The sequence below is a fragment of the Phoca vitulina genome, unplaced genomic scaffold (assembly GCF_004348235.1).
Source record: "Phoca vitulina isolate PV1807 unplaced genomic scaffold, GSC_HSeal_1.0 scaffold5, whole genome shotgun sequence".
Classification (NCBI taxonomy): Eukaryota; Metazoa; Chordata; class Mammalia; order Carnivora; family Phocidae; genus Phoca; species Phoca vitulina.
Window position 1 is genome coordinate 29,011,462 of NW_022589708.1, and position 11,372 is coordinate 29,022,833.

The window sequence follows — 11,372 nt, forward strand, 5'->3', positions numbered from 1 at the left end:
ATGATCTACAATGCCTGAGGGAAAGCATCTTGCGGCAAAAGTGACTGCAAGCCCAGCCCTCCAGTCGTGGTGCTCCAAGCTGCTGCCTGCTTACCCTCAGCAATGGATCCATCCATCATCCCAGAGTGCCTGATCGTACATGTGAGCCCAGCTAAAGAAATAACAGTTTTGTCTATAAGTTTTTCCAACATGTGTGAATGAAAGGAGCATTAGCTTAGCAGTGACTCCTTGTGACATAGTGGAGGGGAGGGGGGTGACTCTCAGATTGCTAGTATCATTCCAGGCCCATACTGATGTGATAAGACTTTGTGGGCTTTTTATCTTTTTGTGATATAAGTGGAATAATGGCAATGTATTAAGATTTGGAGTTGCTTCCTAGGAATGTAGTTGAAATTAGAATTGCATTATAATTTGTGATTAGTGACCAAGCAAGTATCATCACCCTGAAAAAGAAAGCATACTATGCTTCCATGCTGTTCTTTTTAGTTCTGTTTTGGAATACTTTCTTCCTCTGCAGATAGTTAGTTCAGCTGGCTAACAAGGCCAAGGGAGCAGTTTATATGTACAGCTCACAAATGTGTGCTCTCAGTCACCGGCAGGACCCAGGGAGAAAGTGTGGCTAGGTGTGGATTGGGGCAAAATCATCACAGCTGTTCGGAAGAATGACACAGACGTGTGCTTGTGCAAATGGCAGGTCAGTGGCATCCTAGTTATGAAGGAAGGAATGTGCGTTGTACTCAAAATGACTGGCTTTGTTCTAGTTATTTGATTTTAAGCTGATTACTCAATCTTTCTGGGCCTCACTTCATCAAAGACGTGACTTAACCATTGTATACCACTTATGTCACAGACTTATTGTAAACAAAAAAAAAGATGAAACATGTGCACTGTTATAAAACACATTAGGAGATATATATCGGCTAATGTTAAGAGAGCAAATTCCAGAGAGAGCCTGTCTTGCTCAAATCCCAGCTGCATTTCCTCAAAGGTCCCTCATCTGCAAGTCAGGGTAATGAAGGCACCTACCTCATAGGGTTTTTAAAAGAGTAAATGAAATGATATATGTAAAGAGTTTATAGCCCCACTTGTCACATTGTAAAAATCTCATTTTAAAAACTCAATGAATGTTAGCTTCTTTAGCTGTGATTAAGGCTTTTAAAAAATATAGAATGCTTCACAAATTAGCATGTCATCTTTGTTCAGTGGTCAAGCTCATATTGTCTGCATTGCTCTAATTTTAGTATATGTGCCACTGAAGCAAGCATTCTTTGAACCGCCCAACACCCTGATTTGGAGATCTTGAAGAATTGTTTGAGTAGACCATAGGAAAAAAAAATCAAACCAATGATAACAACATCATATTCAATAGCAATAAATAATTCCACTAATAATCAGGCCACACTTTTGGCGGTGGTGATGAGAGAACCAATTCGCATGGTTGCTTTTCAGGTTTATTTTAGACTTAAATACAACAAGTACTGTGGATTCCTTTTTAAAGCCAAGTGGTTCTGTTGGAAGAAAAAAAATAGGTATCTTGATGGTCTAGTGTTGGCTATATGTTTTCTTAATGTGAAATGAATGTTTGAGCTTATTATACTAATATGAGTCTGCCATGCCCTAAAATTTATTGCTCCAAATCAGTGGTGTTTCTGTAACAACACCAACAACAACAAAAAGAATTACTAGTGTGGTTGCTGCTCAATACTGAAATGCATTCATTAGCTCCAAATGACAGAAATTGCACTACACTACAGTTTAATTTTTAAATTTTTTTAAATTTTTTATTGTCAGCCTGCCTGTTCTTCCTTTGGATCAGAATAATGAGATAATAGTTCCGTGAGGAGTCAAAGATTTCACAGCACTGGGGTAATCTTCCTGTAAGCATGCCATGGTTTTTGCTCATTTTCAATTTGGTTATATTCGCAGTGTTGTGAAGACATCATGTATTTTTCTAGTGTAATAGGGATATGTTTAGACAGTTTATATCAATAAAATGATCTAATTGTAATGTTAGAATTTATCAAATTTATTCAAAACCTATCATCACAATGAACTGTCTACTCTTTTTTTTTTTTTTTAAAGATTTTATTTATTTATTTGAGAGAGAGAGACTGAGAGAGAGAGCACATGAGAGGGGGGAGGGTCGGGAGGGTCAGAGGGAGAAGCAGACTCCCTGCCGAGCAGGGAGCCCGATGTGGGACTCGATCCAGGGACTCCAGGATCATGACCTGAGCCGAAGGCAGTCGCTTAACCAACTGAGCCACCCAGGTGCCCCGAACTGTCTACTCTTTTAACTGTTATACTTTTTGAATGTATTTTTTCTACTTTTTTTTAATCCAAAAAGCTAAGTTTCAGCTGTAGAATTGCATTGTTATAAAAATGAAGAGAGGCTGTGGTCGTAACTAGTCATTGGCATTTGCATATTATTCAGAGTCTGTTCTTTATCTACTGGACAAATATGTCTCATTAACATGAATTAATGCCTGATTCCCCTTCTGTTAAAGAAACGATACAGGTCTGTAGCATTCTTCACCCTCCATAAGAAAAATAAGCTTATCTGTAAGAGGAAGTAAAGGCAATTATTTGGATAACGTAAGCCCATCTTTCTCAAATTTTCTTGTCTAAAGTAGTAGTTCTCAGTTGGGGGCGGTTTTGTTCCCATAGATCACTTGGCAATGTTTGGAGACACCAGTGACTGTCGAGATTGGAGTGAGGGGGGTGTTACTGGCATCCAGTAGGTGGATGCCACAAAAGTGGCCAAGCATCCAACAATGCACAGGACAGCCTCCGCAACAAAGAATTACCGTGATCTGGGGCGCCTGGGTGGCTCTGGTCATGATCCCAGGGTCTTGGGATCGAGCCCCACATCGGGCTCCCTGCTCAGCAGGAGGCCTGCTTCTCCCTCTCCCACTCCCCCTGCTTGTGTTCCCTCTCTCGGTGTGTTTCTCTCTGTCAAATAAATAAATAAAATCTTTGAAGAAAAAAAAAAAAGAATTACTGTGATTTGGTCCAAAATGTCAACAGTGCCGAGGTTGAGAAATAATCCCAGTGTCTCAGTTATTGCATCAAAGCTCGGGCTTAGATTTTGAAATATTCAGTCCTGCTTACTAAATCTCCACCTTCTTTTACCCACAAAGAACTGGACATACTTTTTTTTTTTAGTTTATTTTTTTTATTATGTCATGTTAATCACCATACATTCCATCATTAGTTTTTGATGTAGTGTTCCATGATTCATTGTTTGCGTGTAACACCCAGTGCTCCATGCAGTAAGTGCCCTCCTTAATACCCATCACCAGGCTAACCCATCCCCCCACCCCCCTCCCCTCTAGGACCCTCAGTTTGTTTCTCAAGAGAGTCCATAGAAACTGGACCATTTCCTTACACCACACACAAAAATAGACTCAAAATGGTTGAAAGACCTAAATGTGAGACTGGACATACTTTTTAAGGCATCTTGCTCAAATATAATTGACGTGTTGAGGATTTTTCTTAAAAGAGGATGATCCAAATGAAAAAGAAAGGTCTATACAGGTCTATAAAGGTCTATAAAGGTCTCTTCCTTTAAAGTAAGTTTTTAATTATGAGACTGAAGCTAAAGACTTGAAATCTTATTTTTAGAAAGCATCCTTCCATTAGAAAAATACTCTACAGAATTCTTTATTTTAGGGCTTTTCTAAAAGTCAGCGAGGGGGTGGGGGGATGGGTTAGCCTGGTGATGGTTAGCCTAGGAGGACACGTACTGCATGGAGCACTGGGTGTTATATGCAAACAATGAATCATGGAACACTACATCAGAAACTAATGATGTAATGTATGGTGATTAACATGACATAATAAAAAAATAAAAAATAAAAGTCAGTGAGGTCAGGCAAATACAGAAAATAAAATATATTTCCCTTTTCTTTCAAAGTGCAATGCTTCTACCTCTTTAAACAAATGCATGTTGTGTAAAGACTGACAATTGAATCCTTTTATCTGATCTCTGAGTATTAGATGACTCGAAATTTAGGAAAATGCAAGGAACATTGACTCTTGGAAAAACAGCCTATATCACAGAAAAATGCACACAAGGAGATACAAATCAACAAAGAAACAAAACACCCTCAACCCAGGCCTTTTAGGAAAAGTAGCCATATATTTATGGGAGGGGTGTGTAAAAGCACTTTAGTGAAGAGAACCGGTGATCACAATTCATCAAAGTTAAGCGGTAGCAAGGTTATCACTCCGTGAAAAATCACATAAACATTTCACATATAAAATATTATTCATCAGGGCAAAACCCTCTAAGGGGTTGAGAGATAGCAAAGGTGTCATGAAACCCCCCCTTTTTCTAAAGAAAAGATATATTCCACAACTGAGATGGAATCTGTGGTCATGTAGTAGGTAAGAGAAGAGTATAATTGAGAAGAAAATTAGCAAACCTTAAATATCTGCCTCTGCAATATCATTACCCATAAACTTGCCCTTTTTCCACCCTCTTTTCCCCAAAGACGGATGTCCCATATCTGAACTGAGGGAGATGTGTGCTTTCTAACAGCTAAATCAACAAGGTTTCACATGAGTAGTGCTGTGCGGTGTGGTTGACTGATTTCATGAAAAACTAATCATGTATTCATCATTGAGATCAAACACTTCCCAAGTAATTATCATCCAAGCCCAATCTGATAGGGCCTGAAAAAGTGGCGCTGCTGATATAATCAGAGGCTGAGCAGAAGAGTTCTCTCAGCTTTTGTAAACCTTGGGTTGGAAAGCGCAAAACGGAAATTGTATTTTATAATTAAGAAAGGTAAAGCTGGCAGGCAACAATCAATTATTTCAATCAATCATAACAATTTTAGCTTGCCTGGTTATTTACTGGAGCACACGTTTAAAAATTGACTTTTCATATGTGGTCTTTGAAACATTTTTTTTTTAATGTGAGGAAAAAAAGAAAAATGCAAAGACATTTTTGAATTTAAATACAAGCCCTTTGTGTGCCCACTGCCAAATAGCATCCTATCACATCTATGGTTTCTTTATTTTGAGCTGTGGTATTATTCTTTTTGAAAAAGAGCTATTATTATATTGAATTGTATGTCATTACAAAATGATTGCTTTCAGAAAATCTTATTTTGGCTTTATGTCTGTGATTATAAATTTAGATGAAGACAAACAATGTAGAACATTTAAATGCTTCACAGACGACTTCCACACACATCATCATGAACGCTTCTTATGTGTCTGGTAATACGTTAAGTGCTTTCCATGTGTTATTTCATTTAATCTTCAGACAGCTTAATGAAAGAGATCAAGTTATAACCCCCACTCACGAATGAGGAAACCAAGTCATGGAGAGGCTGAATCTTGCTCAAGGTCACAAATAACAAGTGAGAGAGCTGGGACATGATGCTAGCCCAGTGAGTTTCAGACTCGAGCAGGCCCCCTTGACCATTATTCAGAACAGAGCAGGCCTTCCTCATAGTATTTAATCGTGGGGTGACAGTATGTTAAAAAGAACTTTCTATATGCCAGAGGCTGATCTATGCACTTTATATATGGCTGCTGGACCTCTCTGAAGCTTGGGTTTTTAATTTGTGAAATGGTGATAATAATCTCTATTTTCAGAGTTATGAAAATGGAGCTAATGTAGGTCAAGACTCCACCACTGCGCCTACCGAGTAGGGAGCTTTAATTGACTTGTCTTACATCCAACAGCCAGCAAACAAAGGGTCTGATTTACAAGTGGGCTGGATGCCAGATACAAGCCTGAGAGGTTGGCAGAAGTACTGCCATAATTATTGCCACAATTACAAACCTCAGGTAATATGCTCTTTCTAATAGATCATGCCAGCGTCTGGAAAATATGTATAACTTGAAGTTTAACAAATTAAATCACATGCTTTGGTTCATAATATAACTAAATGGCTTTGCAAGTCTAAATATTCATTCAAAATATTCACATTTTGCCATTTCTTAAATGTGTACCTGCTGCACATATTTTATCCATATTTTACAAGTTTCTATTCATTGTTCAAGATTAAATGAATTTCCTTAACCTGGAGATTTTGTTTTATTATCCATTTTTAACTTTTTTATTTATCATTATAGAACATGAACCAAACTCTACTTCATATAACCAAGTTGATTATGTAATTCCTTTATCAAATTTAATAGCATTAATTAAACATCTGCTATGTACCAGACACATAGAAGGTAACTTACATATTTCTTACAAAATTGTGGTGTGTAGAATTGGGAGTTCTTTCTGATAGCCAAACTCATAGGAACAGAGAGTAGAATGGTAATTACCAGGGGCTGGGGGAGAGAGAAATGAGGAGATGTTGGTCAGAAAGTATAAAGTCTCAGTTATGGGAGATGAATAAGTTCTGGGGATCGAATGCACAACATGGTGACTATAGTTAACAGTACTGCACTGTATACTGGAAATGTGCTAGGTGCTCACTACACACACACACACACACACACACACGGTAACTATGTGAAGTGGTGGATGTGTTGATTAACTCACGATGTATATGCACATCAAAACATCAAGTTGTATACCTTAAGTATATACAACTTTGTCAATAATACCTCAATAAAGTTGGGGGGGAGGATTAATTCTTTTCACCAAAGTGAAGTTCTATTCATTTAGATCAGATAAAAAAAGAAATGAGCCTAGTTAGAAGGTTGTTTTTTCATTGGAGACAAATATTTCCTTCATGTTTCACTTGTTCCTAATCTGTTGGTGAAAGAAAATCACTTATTCATAAATCTTTGAAGAATCACCACTGGCCAATGGAAGCATGTGGATTCCCTCCCAAAGTTCCTTAAACTTAAACTGGGCTCCTTGAGAATGACATCAGTTCCACACACTTCACTGAGATATCTTTTTAACCAGAGGTTATTTTTGCCTCTTCACAAAATAAGCCACTAGTGATGGAGAAAGTCATTCATATCATTGCATCATCTTCAATGACTCACATCCATGTAGCTCAGAGAGGAAACGGACTCCTTTGCTCATTAGACTGGCAATTGCTCCTCCTTTTGCAGGCAGGATTTATATACTTGCTTCACGGTTTAGGGCTTTAATTGATTTTTAGTTGAACAAGAAACTTTTTCCTCAGGCTATGTTATATAAGTATGCCTAGAAGTATATTCATATCCCTCAAAGGCAACATTGGTGTTGATTTCTTTAATTTTGATAAATATATTTATTTTTTTAAGATTATTTATTTATATATTCACGTGCGGGAGAGAGAGATTGAGAGAGAACACAAGCAGGGGGAGTAGCAGAGGGAGAGGGAGAAGCAGGTTCCCCGCTGAGCAGGGAGCCCAATGCAGGGCTCTATCCCAGGACGCCGGGATCATGACCTGAGCTGAAGGCAGACAATTAACTTACTGGGCCACGCAGGGGTCCCTTGATAAACATCTTTAATGCAGAGCAATAATATTAATGTATTACTAGCAAGATCACCACTTAAAATAATACCCCTCAAATGATTGATACTAATTAGAAAGTAATTTCAGTTGCCATTGCAGAGTGTATATTTTAAAGTGCCATTTTTCATTTCCATTTGAGATCTTTAAGTGTGTCTTTTAAATTCCAATTTTACCCAGCTTTCTTTTTAGATGGCTACTCGTGGGCTTCAAAATATCTGAAAACAGTTTGGGCCTTATTAACAGTCTAAGCATTATCATCACTTAATGTGATGTGGCGATTGTTACTTGATAGATCAGTACATCTACTGAGAAGTGGTAGCTGGTTTTACCCACATATATTCATTATAGCTAACCACTTATTTGATTCTCAAATAATTTGCATTGATATCATGATAATGAACAAAGGGAACCCAAAAGAAACACTAGATATGTTTGTGACTCAGAAATTTCAACAAAACTAATTCTTAGGAGCAAAGACTCTTGTGAAGAATACTTGCAGAGGTATATATGCAGAAGAGTAATTTTACCTAAATTGTTCAAATATCTGGCCTTGAAATAACATAATTGTATATTTTTTTTTAGCATTTGAAGATATCTATAAAAAGGAAATAACGTGTTAGATGAGAAATTTCTAGATATAGGGTGATGGTGGCCAGTTTATCCTGGAGCCATAGCCCAGTGAAAGCACCAGATTGGGCGAGAAAATGACTCAGGACATCCATGCCAGGTCTGTCTAATCTATAAAAGAGGAAAAGTCAATGGGTCTAAAAGCATTTGTGAAAATAATTCCATGAATCAGTCCCTTTCAGTTGGACTTTGGAATACTGTAGAGATTTTGTGTAAACTTTTCACCATAGTATTATTCTCCTCCGTTCATCTAAACACTGACACTTTCCTTAGAAGTTAATGCAACGCTTACGAACCTGCGAAGATAAAAAGGTTGTTAGAACTTTCATTCCCTTTGTATGAAGAGATTATATGCTGAAGTATATTCACCAAGAGCAACAGTGTACAAATCTCTCCAGACTGAGTGTTCCGGATAAGACCTGCGGTATTTATGCTTGTGTACATATGGCTTTGTGAGTGTCTCATCTGTTTAATTCTTTTGAATGACAACACAAGGCTTTGACTTCTTTCAATTTGCTTTCTAGCGTTTATTTATTTAATTTTTTTTTGCTCAAAATCATTTAACATTGTAGCTCTGGTTATGGTAGAATTGCTGTGTTTTCTCTGCAGTACTCCCAAGTGTTCCCTTTCATTACAGACATCTGCATCACTGAAAACACAAGAGATTGGTCTAGGGCTGTGGGGACCAACTACAAGTAAAAAGCAGACAAACAATAAGGAAAGATTTAAAATCCTCACATGTCAGAAGTACAAGTGGTAGATTATGCTCTGAGGTATGAAAAAAAGCTCTCCAAGAAGTAGAAATGATAAAAAACAAGGGAGCGGGGTCGGGGCAGGGAGACTCCTGTGGATATTGCTGAACTGGGAGAACCCCTCATGCAAAATATGAACAACAGAACAGGTTTGGATCACAAAGAACATATATATAGAAAAAGGGGAAAGGTGCAGGACTGCTGAGCCAAAATGGTAAAAACACCTGAGTCAGCCATGAAAGAGGCTTTAGAATTATCGAGGTGAGGGGGTGGGGTGCAAAGAAGCAGTAAGCAAGGAAACACAGAAGCATCACACTGCTTTTGTCCCCTTTGAATCTAAACCAGCGCCCCACCAAATGACATAAAAATGTAGCTAGAGGTTTCCACCTCGATTTTGGAGAAGTCCTTTTTGCTTTATCAATTCATTAATTAAGACTTTTTTTTTTGGTATTTTCCTAAACATGAATTCTTAGGATTTCATTATAATATAAAAGATAGGGGGAAAAAATGTGCAAAAACAAATTTCTTCTAACAAATGGTGAGTAGATTTTCAGCCAGTGAATTTTCAGTCTAATTATCTGATGACATTTTAGTTGAAACTCTATGGAGATTTTTACTTTTCATGGATGCCAGTCGGGGATATTCAGAGCACCCTATTTAGGGGATAAATAAGATTCAGCCCAGTGAAATAGGATGTGAGGGTACTTTAAAGCTTCTCCATATTGGCTATGCAGAATTCAGGGAGGGCTTTTTCATGCAAGGAACCTGAGGAACATCATTTCTGCCCACTGGGGCTTCCTTACCCATTTATTCATACCTTTCAAAACTGTATCTTAATTTAAAAGCTGTCATTACAAATTGGAAAACAAGATGAATAAATCAACTCATCAACGCATGTTGCCAGACACAGTAGAACATTTGAAGGCCTATGTGAAATAAATAGACACAGGGAAGTCTACACAACACTAGGAAGCATTCATTATTCTTTGGAGCTGTTGGAAAATAAATCCACGTAAATCACACATATTCATGGTAAAAACCACCTGCACTGTAGTTAGTACTCACCAGAGTAAAGCTGAACAGTCTTAACTGAATTGCTTTTGCATTTGATTTTAGCCCTGGCTTGCCAAAATACAAAGCTAGAAAAGATAACTACCCCCCCACTCCCAACCACCTAAGGAAAAAATATATATATAGCTTTTAGCTGCCTCTTCTTTACAGCAGTAGGTACAAGTAACTTAGGGATGACTTACTGATAAAAACAGAAAGTTGTCTCTTCAGAAGTAATGACCTCTGGTTCTTACAGGTTTATATTAACCTCAGGAGGCATAGCCCATGGATGGCACTTTTTTCCCCCAAAGGAACCTCAATTCAAAACCTTTGAAGTTTTTAGATCATCTGCACACAAAATCATGATCTTTCACTGATGTGCATTAAATATCATCTGTGACTAAGAAATACAGAAATGACTTGGCTTAGGGGCGCCTGGGTGGCTCAGTCGTTAAGCGTCTGCCTTCGGCTCAGGTCATGATCCCAGGGTCCTGGGATCGAGCCCCACATCGGGCTCCCTGCTCGGCGGGAAGCCTGCTTCTCCCTCTCCCACTCCCCCTGCTTGTGTTCCCTCTCTCGCTGTGTCTCTCTCTGTCAAATAAATAAATAAAATCTTTAAAAAAAAAAAAAAAAGAAATGACTTGGCTTAGTTTGCCCAATACTGGGTCCCAGTGAGAGCTGGTGTTTAGGCTTTACATTTTGGGGAAAGTGACATTCAGATGTGGACAAGACTAAGTAGAACATTCCCTTTCATTGTTGGCTTTTTCCACGTATTCCATTTCTGTAGGGGACAGAAAGTGCTAGTTTTTGGGAATGCATTTTGTGGGGCACTGGAATTTCATTTTATTAAGATTTTATACAGCTCTTGGTATCTGCAATGTGGTATTTTGGTATTATATTGGTAATTATTGGTATATTGGTAATTATTTTATCAGATTAAATGATGATACAAAAGATTCTTCACTGGAGTTACTTGGCTGCCCAAATGATCATTCCTGAAAAGATGGCATGTGAAGCAGAAATTGCATTGAGTTCTTTAATACTTATGCAATCAAAGAAAGGCTCCATCTTTAAAATAACAGTTGATTTTATGACCTATGATCATTTCAAATGATCTGAACAGGAAGACAGAATGTGCCTACTGATAATTTGATCATGGGCCATTTTTTTCTTCCAGGCCACAAACTATACCTAAACCCGCCCTTGTATTTCATCAAGATAAAAAGCTTTTGCACAGCAAAGGAAACAAAACTGGAAGGCAACCTACGGAATGGAAGGAGATATTTGCAAATGTCTTATCAGATAAAGGGCTAGTATCCAAAATCTATAAAGAACTTATCAAACTCAATACCCAAAAAACAAAAAATCCAGTCAAGAAATGGGCAGAAGACATGAACAGACATTTCCCCAAAGAAGACATACAAATGGCCAACAGACACATGAAAAAATGCTCCACATCACTCGGCATCAGGGAAGTATAAATCAAAATCACAATGAGATACCACATCACACCTGTCA

At 37.9% G+C, this 11,372-nt stretch overlaps 1 non-coding gene across 1 annotated transcript; it reads right to left on the reverse strand.

Moving 5' to 3' along the window:
* Window positions 1-1,158: 1,158 nt before the first annotated feature.
* On the reverse strand, window positions 1,159-1,261 carry LOC116631816. The gene has a single exon (XR_004299268.1). It is a non-coding gene; the product is annotated as a U6 spliceosomal RNA (small nuclear RNA).
* Between the last annotated feature and the right edge of the window lie 10,111 nt (window positions 1,262-11,372).